Source organism: Oryctolagus cuniculus, chromosome X, assembly GCF_051225735.1.
Source record: "Oryctolagus cuniculus isolate XC-2025 breed Fujian yellow rabbit chromosome X, ASM5122573v1, whole genome shotgun sequence".
NCBI classification, from domain to species: Eukaryota; Metazoa; Chordata; class Mammalia; order Lagomorpha; family Leporidae; genus Oryctolagus; species Oryctolagus cuniculus.
The window spans coordinates 59732884-59754961 of NC_142888.1; the positions used below are offsets into that span (position 1 = coordinate 59732884).

Genomic DNA, 22078 nt, shown 5'->3' on the forward strand with positions numbered 1-22078 from the left:
CATTAGGTTTTTGCCAATGACAAGGTTTTCTTCTTTGTATATGTATATTTCCATTGTGTATGTATACCACATTTTTAAATTCCCATGTTTATTGAAGCATTATTCCCAACAGGTATGGCACAGAATCAAACCAGCTGTCTATCAATAGAGGAATGGATTTTACAAATGTGGTATGCATACACAATGGAAATATACATATATAGTATTTTCAACATACTGACTTTATTTTCTTTGGATAAATACTCTAAAGTATGTAGCTTTACATTTAATTGTTTTAAAATTGATTATTTTACATATTTGAAAGAGAGAAACAAAGACAGACCTTCCAACTGTTCCAACTCTCCAAACGACTGCAACAGCTAGAATTGGGCCAGGCTGAGACTAGAATCTGGGGAACTCCATTCGAGTCTCCCATGGCAGTGGCAGGGATTCAAGTCCATGAGCATTATCAGGAACCTAGAATTGGAAGCAGAGCCAAGAACCGAACTCAGCACTCCAATATGGCATCTGAAGTACTGTGCCAAACACCCACCAATACGTTTTAGTTTTTTGAGGAACTTCCACATTGTTTTGTAAAACAGCTGTACCATTTTACATTCCAACCAACAATGCACAAGGATTCTGTTTTCCTTACTTCCTTGCCAATATTTGGTAACTTTTGTGTTTCTGAAAATAGCCACTGTAAAAACTGGGAGATGATCTCTCATTGAAGTTTTAATTTGCATTTCCCTGAGATTACTGGTGTTCAGCACCTTTTCATATACCTACTCAACATTTGCAGTATTCTCAGGAGAACTACATATTCAAGTTCTTTACCCATATATAAGTCAGGTCATTTTTTTCTTTCTTGAGCCCAGTTCCTTATATATTTTCTGTACTAACCCCTTAGAGCAGAATGGATGGTTTGTAAATATTTTATCCCATTTTATAGGCTGTCTCTTCACTGAGTTGATTATTTCCTTTGCTGTGCAGAAGCTTTTAAGTTTGATGAAATCTCATTTGTCTATATTCTTGTTTGCTGCCTGCATTTTTGAAGTCATATTTTAAACACTGCCAAAACCAATCTTATTTCTTCTGTCTTAGAATTTTAGAGAATTGTGTCTTGTATATAAAACTTTAATATGTTGTGAGTTGATTTGGGGGTAAGATGAGAATACAACTCATTTTTCTGCATGAGTCTATCTATTTATCCTAATATCATTTTTCAGACTGTCCTTTTCACCATTTACTGTAGTTGCTATCTTTGTGGAAGATCAATTGAATATAAATGTATGGATTATTTCCAAGATCTCTGTTCTGTTATATTGATCTATGTGTCTTTTTATGCCAGTAACATGCCATTTGGTTATTATAGTTTTGTGGTAGCTTTTGAGATGAACAAGTGTGATGCCAGAATTTTTTTTCTTCCTTTCCTTTCCTCTCCCCTCCCCTCCCCTCCTCTCCCTTCTTATCTCCTCCCCTCCCTTCTCCTGCCCTCCTTTCCCTCTCCCTCCCCTCCTATCCTCTCCCTCTCCCTCTCCTTCTCACTCCCCCACAATGCTAAAGATAGCTTAGATTTTTTTGAGTCTTTTATGGTTCCATAAATTTGGAGAATTCTTAAATATTTCTATGAAAATGTAACTGGGATTATTAAAGGAATTATACTGACTATAGATCACTTTGTGTACTGAAAAGTAGAGATTTTTAGCAATTATTGATTTTTCTAACCTGGGAATATGGGAATATTTCAATGTATTTATGTCCTCTTCAACTTTCATTAACTTATTATAGTTTTCAATGTATAGATCTTTTATTTCCTTCAACAAATTTATTCCTAAATATTTTTGGGGCACTATTATGAATAAGATTGCTGTCTCTATTTCTTTTATGGCTATTTCATTGTTGATATAGAAACTTATGATTTTTATATGTTGCTTCTTTATCATGCAAATATGCTAAATTAGTAGTTCTAAAAGTTTTTGGTGGAATTTTTATGTTCTTTTTCTATATAATTTCATATAATCAAGCAGAGATAATTTCTCTTTTTCCTTTTCAAATTGGATGCCTTTTATTTTTCTTGCTGGTTTACTCTGTCCAGGCCTTGAAATAATATTTTGAATAAAAGTAGGAGAGAAGCCATTCTTTTATTGTTTCTGAACCTGGAGGAAAATCTTTCAGCTTTTTCCCATTGACTAAGCTGTTAGCTATTGGTTGAGATATATGGGTTTTATTTTGTTTACCTACATTCTGTCTATAGCAAATGATGTTGAGAGTTTGTTTTTTTTTTTTCATGAAATCATGAAAGGATGTTGAATTTTGTTAAATCTTTTTTTGCATCTAATGAAATCATATATTTTATCTTTCATTCTGCAGAGGTTACAATAAATCACATTTATTGATTTGTGTATGTTGAATCATCCTTGTATCCCAGCAATAAATTACATACGATCATGATGAGTGATGTCTTTGATATGTTGCTGACTTTGGTTTTCCGTATTTTGTTGAAGAGTTTTGCGTCTTGTTCATCGAGGATATTGGCACATAACCGTATACCATTTTTTTTTTTCATGTAGTGCTCTTGACTGACTTCAGTATAAGAGAAATAGTGAACTAATACATTAATATGTAAATATTGCTTCAATTTTTTGGAAGACTTTTAGAAGGATTGGGCTAGTCTTTTAAATGCTTTGTAGAATTCAACAGTAAAGCTATCAGGTCAGGTGGTTTCCTTTGATTACTTTTATTTGATTGTCTTTTACAGATTCAATCTCTTTATTACTGATCTGTTCAGATTTTCTATTCATGATTTAGTCTTATTAGATTGTAAATGTATTGGAATTTATTCATTTCTTCTAGATTTTCTAATTTATTGGTATATACTTGTTCACAGCAATTTCATTAATTTTTGTATTTCTTTGATATCAGTTGTAATGTCTCATCATTAATTTCTGATTTTATTTACTTGAGTCTTTTTCTTCTTAGTCTAGCTAAATTTTTTAAGTTTATTAGTTTTTTTTAAATACTGAGTATTGGTTATAGTTCTTGTCTATACTCTTGAGAAACAGTAGTTTATCTACTTACTACTTGTTGAATTCTTTATTTAGTGGAGGGTTAAGCTTGTGATTATAAAATAAACTGATAGTATTTCATTGTAAAAATTAAAAATAAGAAAGAAATGTGAAGGGATAGTGGGATTGGAGGTTGGAGGGAGGGTAGGGTGAAAGTATAATTAAGCTTTTGTTCCCTTTATATAAATTATAAAAACTTAGTTTCAATGATATTTTCATTAATTTCCATCTCTTTCATTTCTTTCTTTTCTAATGCTTGCTATTTCCTTCAACTATATTTTGGCTTAGCTTATTTTTCCTTTTGTATTTCTGTGTGATATAATATTTGTTCAGTTTAGATCTCATTTATTTTTTATTGGAGATATTCATTGCTATGAATTTCCCAAAATATTTTTTTGCTGAATCTCATAAATACGCTATTTGTATTTCTGCTTTCATTTGTCTTAAGAAACTTCATTATTACCCCTTTGCTTTCTTGTTTTTCCATTGATTTCTCAGCAGCATGCTATGAAATTTCTATATATTTATGAATTTTCTGAAATTCATCTTCTTATTTATTTCTGTTTTCATACCTTTGTATTCAGAGAAGACATGTTATATGATTTTAATCCTCTTTAATTTGTTAAGACTTGAACTGTTGCTCAGCACATGATTTCTCCTGGAAAATATTCCATGTGTGCTTGAGTATGATGTGTATTCTATTTGCTATTGGATGGAATGATCTTTATAAGTGAGTTAAATCCATTTGGTATAAGTTTAATTAAAGTCTAATATTCTGTATTGATTTTTTACTAGGAATGATCTATTATTAAAAATAGGATACTCAAGTCTGCAATTGTTATTGTATAATTGTGTATCTGTCGACTTAATTTGTTAATTTTATTTTATTTATTCAGATACCTCAGTGTTTGGTGACATATACACACACACATACACACACATAATTGTTGTTTTCTCTTGATGGATTGACCCATTTATCACTCTATAGTGGCATTCTTTATTTTGGAAGCCTATAGGCTTGCAAGTATGGATTATACTTTATAAAAGAAATTTAGATGTGATTTTTAGCATTTTCTTCATAAGGATAACAAAATAATTTGAAGTAATGAAAGAAATACAGATTTGCAAGACAATATATAGTAAAAGGAGAGAAAAAAACTTAGGATTCAGCCTTTTCTTTTTTTTTTTTTCAAGAAATTCCATAATTTACTATTTTCAGGTTATAAAGGGGAGTATATTTTCAACATTAAATAGTGACACATTCCAAGTTTCACATATTTATTATTCAGTGTAATAAACTCCAATAAATCAACATGACTGCATGCATTTAGAGGAGAAATATTTCCTGGTTAAGTGGAAAATTGTGCGGATGGCTTCTGGAAGACCTTCATTCTAAGCAGCTTTAGAGTGAAACATTTCATTTAGAAGTCTGGACCTTCTTTCTTCAGTTTGCTGTAATCCACATTCACTGAGTAGAACTTGTATTGATCATTGGGACCCAGTTTGTTCCAGGGTTCTAGGTTATTCTTTCTGTCCCAACTGACATCTGGATTGAACAATGCCAGACGCATGACATACAATGCAGCTCCAGTACCTCCTGCTCCAATAAATATGAAGAGGGGGATCAAGCTTGGGTGCTTCTTAGCCTGACCGATGATCTGGCGAAGCATAACTGCAGCAAAACTCCCAAGTCCGCAACGACAGACAGACAAACCCGGAACGTCGGGACTACACAGTCTCCACACCACGGCAGTGAGGACTTAGCCTTTTTTCTTCAGTAATATTGTGTGAGTAGGACCTTGTGATGGACATGGAGAAATAATTTAAAGGCTACCAGGAATCTGAGATGTCAAAGAAGCCCAGGAAAAGTAATAATCCTAGAAGGTAATCATGATCTGATTAATTTTGTTTTTCTTTTAAATAAGACAAAGCCATACTAAATCTCACTCAAAATAATTATGAGAATACAACTGTGATCTTATTGAGAATTGTTAATATGGATATTATTGGTGAACTTACTAAGTCTAAGATGTGGAAGGAATTAAGAAATTGTAATTAAATGAATACTAATCATTCTGGTTAATTTTAAGGAGGAAGAAAGCTATGGTCAGAGACCATAGTTGAATTGTCTTATAGGAGTTTTCTGTTTCCATAATGAAGGGGAGTTAAAGGAGCTGGACAGGAGTGTGATGGGAAGGTCACAAATAAAGGAGATTGCATTTCTAATTAATTATAAAATGCTCTAGAGATCAAGAAAGAAGGAGATATCATTAGGTTAAACCAAGTAGAGACATGATTTTTCAAGTTAAACAGAAGCTGAATCACTAATGGGTAAGAATGCAGGAATATTTATATACTACATGACAGTGACTTGAGGTATTTATTCAAATTACCTTATTCATGTGTATCAGTGGCTATTCATATATGTAGAATATGAGGGGGAAATGAGGATTTGTGGGATTCAAAAGGCTGAGGAAAATCTGAAATATCTATGAACCATGAAAGAATGAGTATACCTTGAATATAAAGGTAAAACAGAATGCCAGATAATTTTGAAATTCACTGGGGAATTTCAGACAGTATAATTAAATCTAGCCAAAATTGTATTTGTGTGCTGTGACAGATGCAGACATAATAAGGTGGTTGATATTTTTAGTCATCTTGTGTTGGGATCTTGATTCTATGATGTGAAAAGGTTTGAGGTATTTTTTTTTTAAGATTTATTTATTTATTGGAAAGTCAGAGTTACACAGAGAGAGGAGAGGCAGAGAGAGAGAAAGAAGTCTTCCATCCACTGGTTCACTCCCCAGCTGGCTGCAACAACTGGAGCTCCACCGATCCAAAGTCAGGAGCCAGGATCTTCTTCCTGGTCTCCCATGAAGGTGCAGGGGCCCAAGGACTTGGGCCATCTTCCACTGCTTTCCCAGGCCACAGCAGAGAGCTTGATCGGAAGTAGAGCAGCCGGGATTTGAACTGATGCCCATATGATATGCTGGGACTGCAGGCGGCTTCTCTACCCATCATGCCACAGTGCCAGCCCCAGGTTTGAGGTATTGAATGAATAGCTAATATACAAATGACAAAGCTAGTATGGAGATTAAGAAATGCGTATCAGTCATAGTCACAGTGCTTCAGAACCAATGCAATTATTTTGTCTTTTTGGAATCTTGGAGTAAGTTTTGTAATCCAACCCTGGCTTATGGAATATTATCTTTTTTATGTTTTACGTTTGGTTATTAGCATTGTTTTATATAGAATTTTAGAGATGACGAATGCTTTTTATACATAAATTATGAAATGAATTAATGACCCTGCTGGTGATAACTACTAGAACTGAACTCCATATGTAATTCACTAAGATATCTGAAAGAGTCAACTAAATTTGTCCCAAATAAACTATCTCACTCCATATCTGATGAGTCTCTGTCATATGCAGGTTGTGAAACACAGAATAATCATCTGGTTTTTTGTTTTTTGGTTTTTGGTTTTTTTTGTTTGTTTTTGTTTTTGTTTTTGTTTTTTTTTGCTGTGCAAGGTTTTATTTCTTGATCTGTATGATCAGTCAAACTAAACGCTCCAGTAAGGAGTGGTTCGTAAACCATTATACCCACAATTAAAGAATTTTTTTTTATTTGACAGGTAGAGTTATAGATAGTGAGAGAGAGAGAGAGAGAGAGAGAGAGAGAAAGGTCTTCCTTCCATTGGTTCACTCCCCTAATGGCTGCTATGGCCGGCGCTGCGCCGATCCGAAGCCAGGAGCCAGGTGCTTCCTCCCAGTCTCCCATGTGGGTGCAGGGACCCAAGCACTTTTGCCATCCTCCACTGCCCTCCCAGGACACAGCGGAGAGCTGGACTGGAAGAGGAGCAACCGGGACTAGTACTTGGCGCCCCTACAGGGACTAGAACCCCGGGGTGTCGGCACCACAGGTGGAGGATTAGCCAAGTGAGCCACGGCGCCGGCCCAATTAAAGAAATTGTAAACTACTTTGATAATATGTCTAAGCCAAAGGGGCAGAGATAGTGGTCAATATATGGGTGCTTCCTAAATCTCACCTGTGTCTCCAGAATTACTGAAGTCAGGAAGAAGCAGGGGTTCAGTGTCAGAGTATATCACAGCGTGGACTCAAAAGGGCTGAGATGCTGTTGGAGAATTCCTGATAGTAGAGCTAACCAAGAATGATTAAGTGAGAAGCCCAAGAATAGCGTCCTTGGTTATGGCATCAAGAATACTCGAAACAGTCATGCTTTTCTTTCCTTTTTTTTTTTTTAAAAAAAAGATTGTATGTATTTATTTGAGAGGCAGAGTTTAAGATAGAGAGAGGGAGAGATAGAGAGAAAGGTCTTCCATCTGCTGGTTCAATTACCAAATGGTCACAATGGCTGGAGCTGGGCATTCTGATATAAGATTTGAGTGTTCCAGTTGGCAACTTAACCACTTGGTTATTTTTATCCTAATATCTGGGGCCCCTGAAATCTAAGTTCTGCAAACAAATTTATTTTCATTTTTCATCCAGATGCAGTCTGTCAGCTATCCATTCCCATTTAACTGAATAATACACCTCCTCAAGTAGATTCCCCTGTAGGACACCTAATTCTTGTACTGACTCCCTTCTTCTCTCACATCCTAAGCATCAGCAAGTATCATCTTCTTTATTTACAGAGCAGGTCCTGGACCTGGTCCCATCTATCTGTCGCCACTGCTTTCCCTAGTACAGCTTTCATCATCCTCAGTCTTAAGTCACGGTCATAATCTTATGTCTGGTCTCCTTTCCTAGCTTTCCATTTTCTCTCACGGAAGCCACTGTGCTTTCCAATTAAAAGCAAATATAATTAGGCCCTTTGGACCCAGAGTTTGAGATGTGGGTTGAGATGCTCATGTCCCTTATCAGAATATGTTGGTTGGGCCCCTGACTCCAGCTTCCTGTTAATGAGGATCCTGGAAGGCAGTGGTGATGGCTAAAGTGATGGAATCTCTGCTACTCACATGGGAGACCTGAGCTGAGTTCTCTGTTCCCAGTTCTGGCTACAGCCCAGGCTTGGTGGGCGTTTGGGGAATAACCCAGTGGAGGGTCTCTCTCTCTCTCTCTCTCTCTCTCTCTCTCTCAAATAAAAATTATAATTGGCTGAGATAGCCAATTGCTGGGCAGGTTCCACCAAGTAGCTTGAATGAATTCATTAGTGATCAGAGCCCTCTTTAGGTAGCAGAATCAACAATATCATTAAAAGTCTCAGTGGCAATCTATTCCCACATCATGGGCATGAGTTGTGTAGAATCCACATGCTGACCCATTTTCCCAAAATGGGCAGAAACTCTTAAGCTAGACAAAGAAACCTGAAGAAAACTGAGGAATTTGATCTAAATCATTTTACTGAATCAAGCATAGGGGGGCAGTGCTACTCTTTTCAACTCTGGAAAGACAACGTGAACTGATGTTTTGCCTGAAGACCATCAGGTCTCCTGTGCCCCTCACCATCAAGTTATTTTGGGATGATTAAAACTTGCAAAATCCTCATCGTTATGAGGCCAGTTCTGAGCTTAGCCATCTGGTGAACCATTGAATCAGTTATCCCCCACTAGCCAAGGATGGGGTTCAGCATTCTTTAGCTAGAAATTCAGAGACCATGCGAACAGCAGGAATCTTCCAAGCTTGTCTGGAAATTAGTCAGAAACTACTTTACTAAGATGTGGAAAGAGATTCAAAACAGAATACATTAGTTGTATTCTCTCATTCAATCCTCATGATGCTCATACAGTATAGTAACTGCTTTGACCCCATATTAAAAATGCAGAAACTGAGATTTATATAAGTTAAATCATTTATTACAGGGTCACTGCTCTTGAGCACAAGAGTCAATACCCATGAGATCCGCTGATGAAAATACAGTGCGTGAATTTGAATCCATAGGTCCTATGGGAGCTAGTGGACTGGGGAATAGAAAGATTTTTCTCAGCTGTTTTGAAAGAGCAGTTGAGTCTAAAACCATATGTGCTGGTGACGGAGTGGGGGCACCTCAACATGATATCTATAGTAGGAGTGTGTTCATGGTGCCCTTCTGAGGGAAAGGAAAGCAAGCTGTTTCTGATTCAATTAATTCTACCTCCTTATGTAGAGCTAATATGTGAGAATAATTATTGGTGAGCAAATCTTCAACACAATCCCACCTATTTCTATATTTATATCTATATCTAATCTGTATATTACACACACATGTGCATGCATATGCAAATATATACTCAAAATATTTGTATGTGTATATATCACATTTAATATACATACATATGGTATACCATATACATATTTATAATAATTCTTCATGGCTATCACATCTGAGTATTGAATGTCATGCTTTCCAAAATTGCTTCATTTATTTTTTCTGTTCCTTTGGTCCCTCACTTCAGAACGTGTCTGGTGCTCTATCTTTCATATCAGCAGAAGTTCTCAAATATCAAGTGATCCTCACCTGTCCACTCATATTCATATGCTGCACAGGAAGCGGCTGAATGGGAGCCCTATATGCCTGGGTGGGGCCAATGTCTTTCAGTACGTTGCTTTGGTAAGGACACAAATGAATTTGGAGGTCTTTGCTTGGGTAGCCCCTCTTCCCCATGAAAGCACCCGCAATCTCATGACTGGCAGTAATTAACGTGGCTACCAAGGCTCTCAAAGCTAGAGCAGGGGAAGGAAGAGGGTTTCTTTTACTTAGCCATTCTAGAGGGTCTTATTACTACTGTTATTCAGCATAAACTTCTGTATCTCATTACATGTGTTTTCCTAAAGAAAAATGTAAGATCTTCATTTTTCAAATGTATATCAAGTATTTTATCCATTTTAATTTGGATACATATTTATTTTATTTTTAAATTAATTAATTTGGAAGGCAGAGCAACAGAGGAGGGAGGACGGAGATCTTCCATCTGCTGGTTCATTTCCTAGATGGTCACAACATCCCATGCTGGGCCAGGCTGAAACCAGGAGCTAAGAACTCCATCTGGGTCTCCCACATGAGTGGCATGGATCCAAGAATTTGGGCCATCTTTCATTAATTTCCCAAGCACATTAGCAGGAAGTTGGATCCAAAACAGATCAACTAGAACTCAAACAGGCACTCTGATATGAGATGCTAGCATCACAAGTGGTGGATTAACCCACTGTGCCACAATGCCAGCTCCCTTCTTTACAAGTTTCTATTTATGGGGCCAGCACTGTGGCACAGTAGGTAAAGCTGCCACCTACAGTGCCGGCATCCTATGTGGGCGCCGATTCGAGACCCAGCTGCTCCACTTCCAATCCAGCTCTCTGCTGTGGCCTGGGAAAGCAGTAGAGGATGGCCCAAGTCCTTGGGACCCTGCACATATGTGGGAGACATAGAAGAAGCTCCTGGCTCCTGGCTCTGGATCAGCACATCTTCGCCGTTGTGGCTGACTGGGAAGTGAACTAGTGGATGGAAGACCCCTCTCCTTCTCTCTGGGTAACTCTGACTTTCAAAGAAATAAATCTTTCTTAAAAAACGTTTCTATTTATTTATTTGAATGAGAGAGACAGAGACTGGCAGAGCTCCTATCCACTGGTTCACTCCCCAGATGTCCGCAAAGGCTGGGGCAGTGCTAGGCCAAAGCCAGGAACCAGTAACTCAATCAATCCAAGTGTCTACATGGATAGCACGAACCCGGTTACTTGAGCTAACACTGCTGTCATCCAGAGTCTGCATTAGCAAGAAGCTGGAATTGAGAGTGGAGCCAGTACTCAAAATCCAGGTGCTTTGATACGGGCTGTGAGCATCCCTGAACCGCCTGAATAAACATCTGTCCCTTTTGGTTACTGAATGGTAGGAAACTCAATATTCTTGATAAAAAATCTTGTCGTTTATAGTTGTGACTATCTCCTCCCATTCCCGGGATGATATAAACTATAATGTGCAAAGCGTGGGTTGTGTGAAGTAAAACATGCTGCTCCTGTTCACATTGCTGTGAGGGGAAGTGCACATGCACTCTTAACACTGTCTCGCTACAAAAATGTCCCCCAAAAGACCTCCAGAGGGATCGTGAGACTTGACAGAGCCCTGAGCAAGCAGCAGGGGCAGGGCTGCCCAGCTGCTGCAGTGACTGGGCCCTAGGCTGTGGCTCAACTACTGAATATGTGATTTCATTTGTAAAAATTGGTTCTGTTTAATTTGTTATTTTTGTTTTAATTTTAGGACTTCTTCTGAGTTGAGGATACTTTGTTTACCTCAAGGGCGAGAAGATAGGCTGTAATGTTTCTTTCCAGAAACTATATATTTAACCTTTATTTTAAGATCTGTGGTATGTTCTATATCAATATTTACATGGTATAAGGTGGATATCATGGTTTTACTTTCTTATATGTGGATCTAGTTATGTTAACACCATTTTCCGATAAGAATTATTCTCTGTCATAATTCTTCTTGACAACACTTCCTCTTCATTCTTTCTTCCTCTTCCATTGGCTTTTTCTTAATTTCCTTTCATGTTCCTACCCATTGCTTCTGAATAATTGGTAACAAAACCATTAGGTGAAGCTGATGCTATCATTAACATTCACTGGTAATTGAATAACCTCAATCACAAACTCCACTGATCTTCCATCATGAACACTGTAAGAGCCCCAACTAGTGCCCTACCCTCAGCCTCTATGTGGAAACTAATCTTTTACACAGAAACCGTAATAACTGCCCATCCCAGAGACTACAATCACTGATGTCAACTGGTTTTATTTATAACATACGGTAGACTAGGAAACTCTAATCACTCATTTCCTCACAGAGACATTAAAAAATATGAAACCAGCTGAATTAGCAATATAGTGGCTCTGGAAAATGAAGTTTTATAATAACCAAATACACAATCAAGAAAAAAAGCCACATTAAAATAGCAGGAAAATCAGTGGCCTTTTTAGTTATCTTTCTTGCCCAGCATGATGTGATGTAGGTCTGTAATGGGCAACAGCATGATTCCCTAATCCTTCCCTTTAAGCAAAAGGAGACACAGGAGACCTTACTGTAATGCTGTCACCTCTGTGGTCACTATTTTTACAGTGATGGATTCTATTATAATGTTGTATTTGGATGTTCTATTCTATTCATCTACTGCTATGTTGAGTAATATGGGCTCAAAAAAGAAAGGCCTTGGGGCCGGTGCTGTGGCATAGTAGGCTAAGCCTCCACCTGCGGTGCCCGCATACCATGTGAGCACTGGTTCTAGTCCCGGCTGCTCATCTTCCGATCCAGCTCTGCTATGGCCTGGGAAAGCAGTGAAAGATGGCCCAAGTGCTTGGACCCCTGCACTCAAGTGGGAGACCCAGAAGAAGCTCTTGGCTCCTGGCTTCGGGTTGGCCCAGCTCCAGTTGTTGCAGCCATTTAGGGAGTGAACCAGTGAATGGAAGACCTTTCTCTGTGTCTCTCCCTCTCTTTGTTTTTAGCTCTACCTCTCAAATAAATAAATATAATCTTTAAAAACAAACAGAAAGCAAGGGCCTAAGCTACAAAAGCTAGTGCAGCATAGTGTTTTAGAACCCATGCTTTGTAAGTAGCAAAATATTATTTTAAGCCATGTCTCAGTGTCCTATCTGCAAAAAGTGGTTAATAAAATGACTTATCTAAGAATATTTTTATAAGAACAAAATGACAAACTATACACAAAATATTAAGCATATTCTACTATATTTGATACATACTGAAAAATTTTAGATAATTATTAATTTTGTTATATTTTTAGACTTTTGTGACAAGCATAAATTCTATTATATAAAATAATGATTTTATAAAATCCTATTTTACTTTATTATCAGAAAAATATTCATATACTTATTTGCATCTCTGAGTAAATAAATATTCAAAAATATTTTCAGTAATGCACTCTCACTGTAATCATTTTATGCATAGGAATATTTTATATTGTATTTCCAGTAAATATGCCTATGTTACATTGTGCCTCCAGTAAAATATTTAACACACACTATGCATACTCAAGAAGTATTCTTCGCAAAGTTAAGGGTAAAGATGTCATGTTGCTTTTGTAATAATGTAATTTGTGAATATTATTACTTGTAGTCTTGGAGAATTTAAAGTAAGAAAAGTCAAGGATCAATTATCATTAGCTCATTTCCTTCTTTTGGTCCCGTTGATGTATGCAAATGGTTCCATTACTTTCTTCTAGATTGTCTTCAATGAGAATAATGCTTGCATATCTACTAACAAGAACATTCGCTTGCTGACTTTCTCAGCTTTTAGATTTCACATAGTACTAAAGTACCCTTTCCCTTCAGTTATTTTCACTTTGCTTTCATTTGATATGAGTATTCATTTTCTAAAAAGCTGATATAGATTTTGTCATCCTAAAGTCAGAATATAACTCATGATTCTTTTAAAATTCCATGCTTTATCTTATTAAAGGCAGTATCTTCTTAAGTCTTCTAAAAATGAATTTTGATTACCTTTTCACATAGAAAAATAAATTTGAGACTAATATGTTTTAGTGTTCATAAAATTTATAATTTAAAGGAGTTAAAAACAACTCATTTACAAATTGTACATATATATATTGTTTCACTTGATTTTTTTTCATCTAGTTTTTTAGGAATACAATGATTGCATTTTAAAATCTGAAAACATTGTAGTAACTATTATATTTGATATATTATCAACAGGTTTTAGGAATGCAAAGAATAATTTAATAATATGATTTCAAAAATATGTATTAGGAGCAGGTGTTTGGCACAGTGGTTAAGCCATCACGTTGATGCCCCCATCCCATCCATCCAATACCCGATTGCTAGGTTTTGAGTCTTGGCTCTGCTCTTCAATCCATTTCCTGCTAATGTGCACCCCTTGAGGCAGGGGATGATGGCTTAAATAACTGGATCCTTGCCACTCACTCCAGGGAGGTCTGGATTGAGTTTATAGCTCCTGAATTTGACTTGACCCAGCCTTACCTGTTGAGAGCATTTGGAGTGTGAATCAGCAGATGGGAAATGTCTATCTCACTCTGTCTCCATCTCTGCCTTTCAAATAAATTAAAGTTTAAAAAACTCAAATCTAAAATTAAGTATTAATTTTTGTATGCATCAATATATTATTGCTACTACTTCATTTTATACTTAATTCACACTTTGCTATAACATTTCATTTTAACCTCTTGAAGTCAAACATTAGCTATTTAAAGAAGTTACTTGAAATGCCTGTGTGTATTAGTTTTCCTGCAAATGTAGTTTTGTCAAGCCTTGTTTTATACCATTGTCAAATCAGTGGTTAGGAATGTTATACTACTGTAGTATTAATGATCTGTAATTACCTTAATATTTATTGTATATGGGTGAAAGGGTCATCTTTCCATTTGAATATTGTTTATAGTCCTTTCCTATATTCCCACTACAGAAAGGTCTTTTTACTTTGTATTTGTTGAATTATTTAATTCATGGGGCATTAAGCCCTGGACTGTAATGTTAATTAAAAATATGTTATCTAACAAATTAAAAAAAAAAAAAACAAAGCAAAGCAAAGGAGAAAAGAAGAAGAGAGGAGAGGAGTTTGAGGGAGGTAGGGAGGAAGGGATTATTGTATCATTAATTATATCTATGAAATATATTGAATATGCTAGAATCTAAAAAAATTACTTGAGGACTTACATATACAGTCAAAATGTTCAATAATTCATTGTATATGAAATCAATTTTTATGATGTAAAAGAAATGTAATTTTTTACATTGATGCTAGGCATCACATATCATTTATTTTGTGTAAAAACAATATTCATAATGCATAATGTTTGTCAAGTAAGCTACTTGGGAAATATTCCAATTTATATCTATAGCAATCTATAATACAACAGGTTCATATAAAATTGCAACAAAATAAATGGTATGACTTAATTGAAGTAAGATTTTACACGATAATATTCACTGTAATTCATTAGGTGTCAAAATCATATATTATTAATATTTTTGAAACTTTTCAAGAGACACATGGGACAAAATTTTTTGCAAATTGTATAACAAAGAATTGTATCTAGCATATATAAGGAATTCCTAAAACTCAACAACATAAAATGTAATCCAATAAAAATGACCAAAACTTTCTGAAATATACTGCATCAAAGAATATTTATGGATGGTGATTATATACATGAAGTTATTGGCAATATAATTTTTCTTAAAGGAAATTAAAAATTTTAAAAAATGAACTGATACAACAAATCTATTAAAGTAGCTAAAATCAAAAATCTGCTAATACTGCTGATAAGGGCGCAGAACAATGGGAACTCTATTTTTTTTAAAGATTTATTTATTTGAAAAGCAGAATTACAGAGAGGCAGAGGCTGTGAGAGAGAAAGAAAGGTCTTCCATCCACTGGTTTACTCCCTAGATGGCTGCAATGGCCAGAGCTGCATTGAGCCAAAGCCCAGAGCCAGGTTCTTCTCCTGGTCTCCCATAGGGTGCAGGGCCCAAGCACCTGGGCCATCCTCCACTGCACTCCCGGGCCATAGCAGAGAGCTGGCCTGGAAGAGGGGCAACCGGGACAGAATCTGGTGCCCCGACCAGGACTAGAACCCGGTGTGCTGGCTCCGCAAGGCGGAGGACTAGCCTATTGAGCCACGGCGCCGGCGACAGTGCCCTATTTAAAACCACAGCATATGGGGCCAGCACTGTGGCATAGTGGGTAAAGCTGCCACCTGCAGTGCTGGCAACCTATTTGGGTGCCAATTCAAGTTCTGGCTGCTTCACTTCCAACCCAGCTCTCTGCTGTGGCCTAAGAACGCAGTAGAAGATGGCTCAAGTCCGTGGGCTACGACAGGCATGTGGGAGACCTTGAAGAAATCTCCTGGCTCCTTGTTTTGGATCAGTGCAGCTCCGGCCATCTGGAGAGTGAACCATCAGATGGAAGACCTCTCTCTCTCTCTCTCCCTCTTTCTTTATCTCTCTCTCTGCCTCTGCCTCTCTGTAACTCTACCTTTCAAATAAATAAATCTTTAAAAAAAATAAAACCACAGCATAACTTTATAGCTTACTCTCATACATTAACACAGTCTTTTTCCATCTGTGGACACATGACTCAAGAATCCTGCCACATTTTACCTCTCTTTCATTACTTTGATGTCCCCTCTTCCCTCCTATGGTTTCCATCTTTAATGATTAGAATCCATTCATAGCAATGTATTATTAACTCATTCACTGTTCTTTCATAGTACTCAGAAAATCTACATTTCTGGTTAAATCTAACTTTCTGCAAATTCTGAACAACCAGTTATATAGTCTATGTTCATCAGGGAAATTGGTCTGTAATTCTCTTTCAATGCTGAATCTTTTTCAGGTTTAGGACTTAAGGTGATGCTGGCTTCATGGAAAGAATATGGGAGGATTCCCTCTTTTTCGATTGCTCTGAATAGTTTGAGAATAATTGGAGTTTTTGTTTAAATGTCTGGTAGAATTCAGCAGTGAATCCATCCAGTCCTGGGCTTTTCTTTGTTGGGAGGGCCTTTATTACTGATTCAATTTTTGACTCGGTTATGGGTCTGTTTAGGTTTTCTATGTCTTCCCGGTTCAATTTAGGTATGTTGTGTGTGTCCAGGAATCTATCCATTTCTGATAGGTTTCCCTGTTTGCTGGCATACAAGTCCTTGTAGTAATTTCTGATGATTCTTTTTATTTCTGTGGTGTCTGTTGTTACATTCCCTTTTTCATCTCTGATTTTATTGATTTGGGTCTTTTCTCTTTTTTTAGTTAGTTGGGCCAATGGGGTGTCAATTTTGTTTATTTTTTCAAAAAAAACAGCTCCTCGTTTTGCTGATCTTTTGTAATGATTTTTTTGATTCAATTATGTTGATTTCTTCTCTAATTCTAATTATTTCTCTTCTCCTACTAGTTTTGGGTCTGGTTTGCTGCAGTTTTTCTAGGTCCTTGAGATGCAGTGAAAGCTCATTTGCTTGGTGCCTTTCCACTTTCTTGATATAGGCACCTATTGATATAAACTTTCCTCTTTATACTGCTTTTGCTGTATCCCAAAAGTTTTGATATGTTGAGTTGTTATCCTCATTTACTTCCAGAAAGTTTTTGATTTCTCTTTTGATTTCTTCTATGACCCACTGTTATTCAGGAGCATGTTGTTCAGTCTCCATGTGTTTGTGTATGCTCTAGGGATTCCTGAGTTGCTAATTTCCAGCTTCATTCCACTGTGGTCTGAGAAGCTGCATGGTATGATTCTAATTCTTTTGAATTTGCTGAGACTTGCTTTATGGCCTAGTATGTGGTCAGTCCTAGAGTAGGTTCCATGTACTGCTGAGAAAAATGTAAATTCTTTAAGCGTAGGATGAAAAGTTCTGTAGATATCTGTTAGATCCATTTGGACTATAGTGTCGATTAAATCTGCTGTTTTCATGTTGATCTTCTGTCTGGTTGATCTGTCTATTGCTGAAAAGCTAGTTTTGAAAAAATTCTGTATGCAAAAAAAAAGTTGCAAAAATACTTAACAGCATTCCTCTGTATACATTGCCTTGCTTCCTCTAATATTAAAATATTTCATGATCATAGTATACTTATCAAAACTAAGAAATTATCATTGACAGAACACCTTATAAGCATTGTGTCAGTTATTCCCATTAGTATATTTTTTTCTGTTCTGGAATCCAGTTTACAATCCCACTTTGCATTTCATAATTGCTTTGCTCACTCTCCTCTATTCTGGTAATTTTTCAGTCTTGCACTGTTCTTCGTGACTTTGACATTTTTGGAGAGTACTGATTTTAGAATATCTCTCAACTTGATGATTTCTCACAATCAGGGTAATACTTTGTAATTTTGTCAAAATATTACATAAGTAATGTACCCAGGCATATCAAGGTTTACATTGTGTCTGTGTTTTATTATTGGTGGTATTAACCTTTAATATTTGTTTATGGTGGTGTCCTTCATGTTTCCTTATTGTTAAGCTATTTTTCTTGCATAATTAATTAACATCTAGAGGAGATTCTTTAATACTATGCAAGTATCTCCATAAGATTTTCCCAATAATTTTAGAAATCATTACTGGGCTTTTCTCCAATACATATTACTGTGGTGCTCTAATGCAGATTTTCTGTCTTCTTTATAATTGTACATGCACATGCTGGAATTGTTCTGTAAGGAAGAGCTGTTCATTTACCACCATTCATTTATTTATACAATTTTTTGTTCAGTAATTTATATCAGTAATTTATTGTTATAATTCAATACTATTTTTATTTTCTTGCTTGCATGTTTCTACTTTGATCATTATTTCGTCAAATGTTTCCCTTTTTTCCTTTAAGTTTTTATTATTTTCATTTTAAAATGACACATAACAGTTATACATATGTATTGATTACCACATGATGTTTCAGTACATGTAAAACATAAACAAATTTCACTTATTTAATATATACAGGTTTAGGAACATAATGATACTTCCCACCCTATCCTCCCTCCTGCCTAGGCACCAACCTTTCCTTCTCCTTCCTCTCTTATTCTCTCTCTTAATTTTTACAGTTTTTTTAAAGTATCAACTCTTGATTTCATTGATTCCTTTGTTGATTTTCTCTTTTCAATTTCATTAGCTACTGTTCTTATTATTTTCATCATTCCAGTTGCTTTGATTTTTATTTGCTTTTCTTACCTAACTTCAAAAGTTTAGAATGTAGATTACTGCTATAGGCCCTTTTCATTTTTCTAATGTAAGCACTTAATTCTATAAAATTTCCTGTAATCACTACTTTGCTGCATCCTAAAAATCAGTATGTTGAATTGTAATTTTCATTCAATAAAAGAATCTTTAGAGAAAATGCCCTTCAAAAGTTTCTCTTTGTCCCATGGGTTATTTAGAAGCATATTCTTTAATTTCCAAATAATTTGGAATTTTCCACCTATCTTTCTGTTATTTCTCATTGCATTTGAGGGATCTACCTTGTATGGTTTCTTTTTTTTTTTTTTTTTTTTTAAACTTTTATTTAATGAATATAAATTTCCAAAGTACGACTTATGGATTACAATGGCTTTCCCCCCATACCGTCCCTCCCACCCACAACCCTCCCCTTTCCCACTCCCCCTCCCCTTCCATTCACATCAAGATTCATTTTTGATTATCTTAATATACAGAAGATCAGCTTAGTATACATTAAGTATGGATTTCAACAGTTTGCTCCCACACAGAAACATAAAGTGAAAAATAATACATGATTTTTTAAAATGATGATGAAATCAGAGCAGACCTATTGTCATGTTTAATCCCAGTGAGAGTCAAGTTGGGAATTGATAATTTCTTTTTTTTTTTTTTTTTTTTTACAGAGGATCAGTTTAGTATGCATTAAGTAAGGATTTCAACAGTTTGCACCCCCATAGAAACACAAAGTTAATCTATTGAATTCATTACAGATTTTCCTTTTCTGAGACTAGAATATGATCCACTTTGGTTAATGTTACATGTACACTTAGAGACGTTGTATTCTTTATGCGTGAAGTAGTCTATGAATATTCATTGTTCTAATTGCTTCATAGACTTTTTCAGGTTTTCTAAATTCTTTCTGATATATACTTCTTTGTTTTATTAATTTCAGAGAAGTTAATATTTACATCCCCAAATATAATTGTTGATTTGTTTATTTCCTTTCTGTTATATCAGTTTTTTTCTTCATGCATTGTTAAGCTTTGTGGTTGGCTATGTAAAATGTATTCTTATGCCTTATTCAAAACTGTGTCTCCCCAGTAATTATGTAATAGACCCCATTTTTCCTAATATTATTCCTTACTCTGAAGTCTACAGCCTGTTTTTAACTTGGCTTCTCCAGATTTATTTTAATTAGATGTTGTGTGATATACTTCTGTTCAACTTAATATTAAGCTATCTATCTATATATGTTAAAGGTTTTGGGTATGTATGTATGTAAACATTTTTAGGTTGGATATAGTATTTATCTAGCCTGAAGAGTTTATGTTTAATTGATATGTGTTGACTGTGAGTATTTTTATATTTTGATTAAATCAACCATATTCCTAATTGCTTTCTGTTGTGTTATGTTTCTTATTTCCTAATGTGATTTACTATTGAGTTAAGGGAGCCTCTATATGATACCATTTTATCTCCAGCATTGATTTACAGTTGCATTTTGTTTATATCTCTCTCTTTTTAAATTTTTCCCTGGGGTGTAAATTAGATGTCTTTAATTAACCAGAATCTGCTTTTCACCTAGCATTATATAGGTCATGTTTCTTTTAAGCCTATTCCCTAATCTGTCCACCATCCTTTGCTCCACCATCACTGTAGATTTTACTTTTACATATGCAATGAAAGTGTATGGAAAAGTAAAATACATGACTCAGTTTTTGCCTTAGACAGTAAGTTTACTTATCTTTAGAGAAATTGAATAAGAAAAGAATCACTTTTTACTTTCTTTTATTGTATTTCTAGTATTCTTCATTTATTTTGATATGAGTACTACATTTCCATCTGATATTATATTCTTTCTGCTTGAAGAATTTATTTAGCATTTCTTTAGTGTGGGTCCACTTGAATGAATTCTCTCTGCTTCTATTTCAGAGTTGTATTTTCTTTTTCCTGTTTGAAATGTATTTCCCCTGAATATAAAAACTGCCTTCAAAAAAAAAAAAAAAAAGGAAATGTCTGTGTGTATCAGTATTGCTGCAAATACAGTTTTGTAAAACTGTTTTATACCTCTGTTAAACCAATGGTTAGGAATGTTATACCACTATAGTTTTAATGATCTGTGATTATTTTAAAATTTACTGTATATGTGAAATAGCTATTTTTCCATTCAATTGTTGTTTATAGCCATTGTCTATTTTTCCACCAAACTAGAGTCTTTTGTTTTTTACTTATTAAGCTTCTAATTCGGTGACATATTAAGCCTTTTTACTGTAATATAAATTTAAAATATTATCTCAAGAACTAAAGAAAAGACAGAAAAAAAGAGTGAAGGAAAGAGGGTATGAGGAAGAGTGGGGAGAGAGGGAGGGAGGAAGGGAATATCATGTTCTTAGAATTGTGTCTATAAATCATATTGAATCTGTTATAAACTAATTAATATTAAAATTAAAATTAAATATCTTCAAGTTTTTTGCCCTTTCATTTTGAACATTATTCTATTTTTTTACATAAAAGGTTCCTGTCAAATAAAAATACAGTGTGGTCTTTTCAGATTGGCATCTTTCATTTATAATATGAATTTAAGTTTCCTCCATGTCTTTTCATGGCTTGATATATTCATTCCTTTTTATTATTGATTAATACTTCATTGTACAGATGCACCACAGTATATAATTGCTTTTTTAAAAAATATTTATTTATTTATTTGTTTATTTGAAAGTTAGAGTTACACAGAGAGAGGAGAGGCAGAGAGAGCGAGAGAGCGAGAGAGAGAGATCTTCCAGCTGATGGTTTACTCCCCAATTGGCCGCAATGGCCGGAGCTGCGCCAATCTGAAGCCAGGAGCCAGGAGCTTCTTCCAGGTCTCCCACTTGGGTGCAGGGGCCCAAGGCCTTGAACCATCTTCCACTGCTATCACAGGCCATAGCAGAGAGCTATGGAAATGGAGCAGCCAGGACTAGAACCAGCGCCCATGTGGGATGCCGGCGTTTCAGGCCAGGGCTATGCCACAGCACCGGCCCCTATAATTGATTTTTTTTTTTTTTTTTTTTTTTTGACAGGCAGAGTGGACAGTGAGAGAGAGAGACAGAGAGAAAGGTCTTCCTTTTGCCGTTGGTTCACCCTCCAATGGCCGCCGCTGCAGCCGGCGCACCGCGCTGATCCTGGCAGGAGCCAGGAGCCAGGTGCTTTTCCTGGTCTCCCATGGGGTGCAGGGCCCAAGCACCTGGGCCATCCTCCACTGCACTCCCTGGCCATAGCAGAGAGCTGGCCTGGAAGAGGGGCGACCGGGACAGAATCCGGCGCCCCAACCGGGACTAGAACCCGGTGTGCCGGCGCCGCAAGGTGGAGGATTAGCCTATTGAGCCACGGCGCCGGCCCCTATAATTGATTTTTAACATCTTATTTAG

At 36.0% G+C, this 22078-nt stretch overlaps 1 pseudogene across 1 annotated transcript; it reads right to left on the reverse strand.

Annotated features, from left to right (window-relative positions):
* Nucleotides 1–4308: 4308 nt before the first annotated feature.
* LOC108175419 (cytochrome c oxidase subunit FA4 pseudogene) lies at nt 4309–4792 on the reverse strand (annotated as a pseudogene). Its single transcript, XR_016227920.1, has one exon. The product of XR_016227920.1 is annotated as a cytochrome c oxidase subunit FA4 pseudogene (transcript).
* Between the last annotated feature and the right edge of the window lie 17286 nt (nt 4793–22078).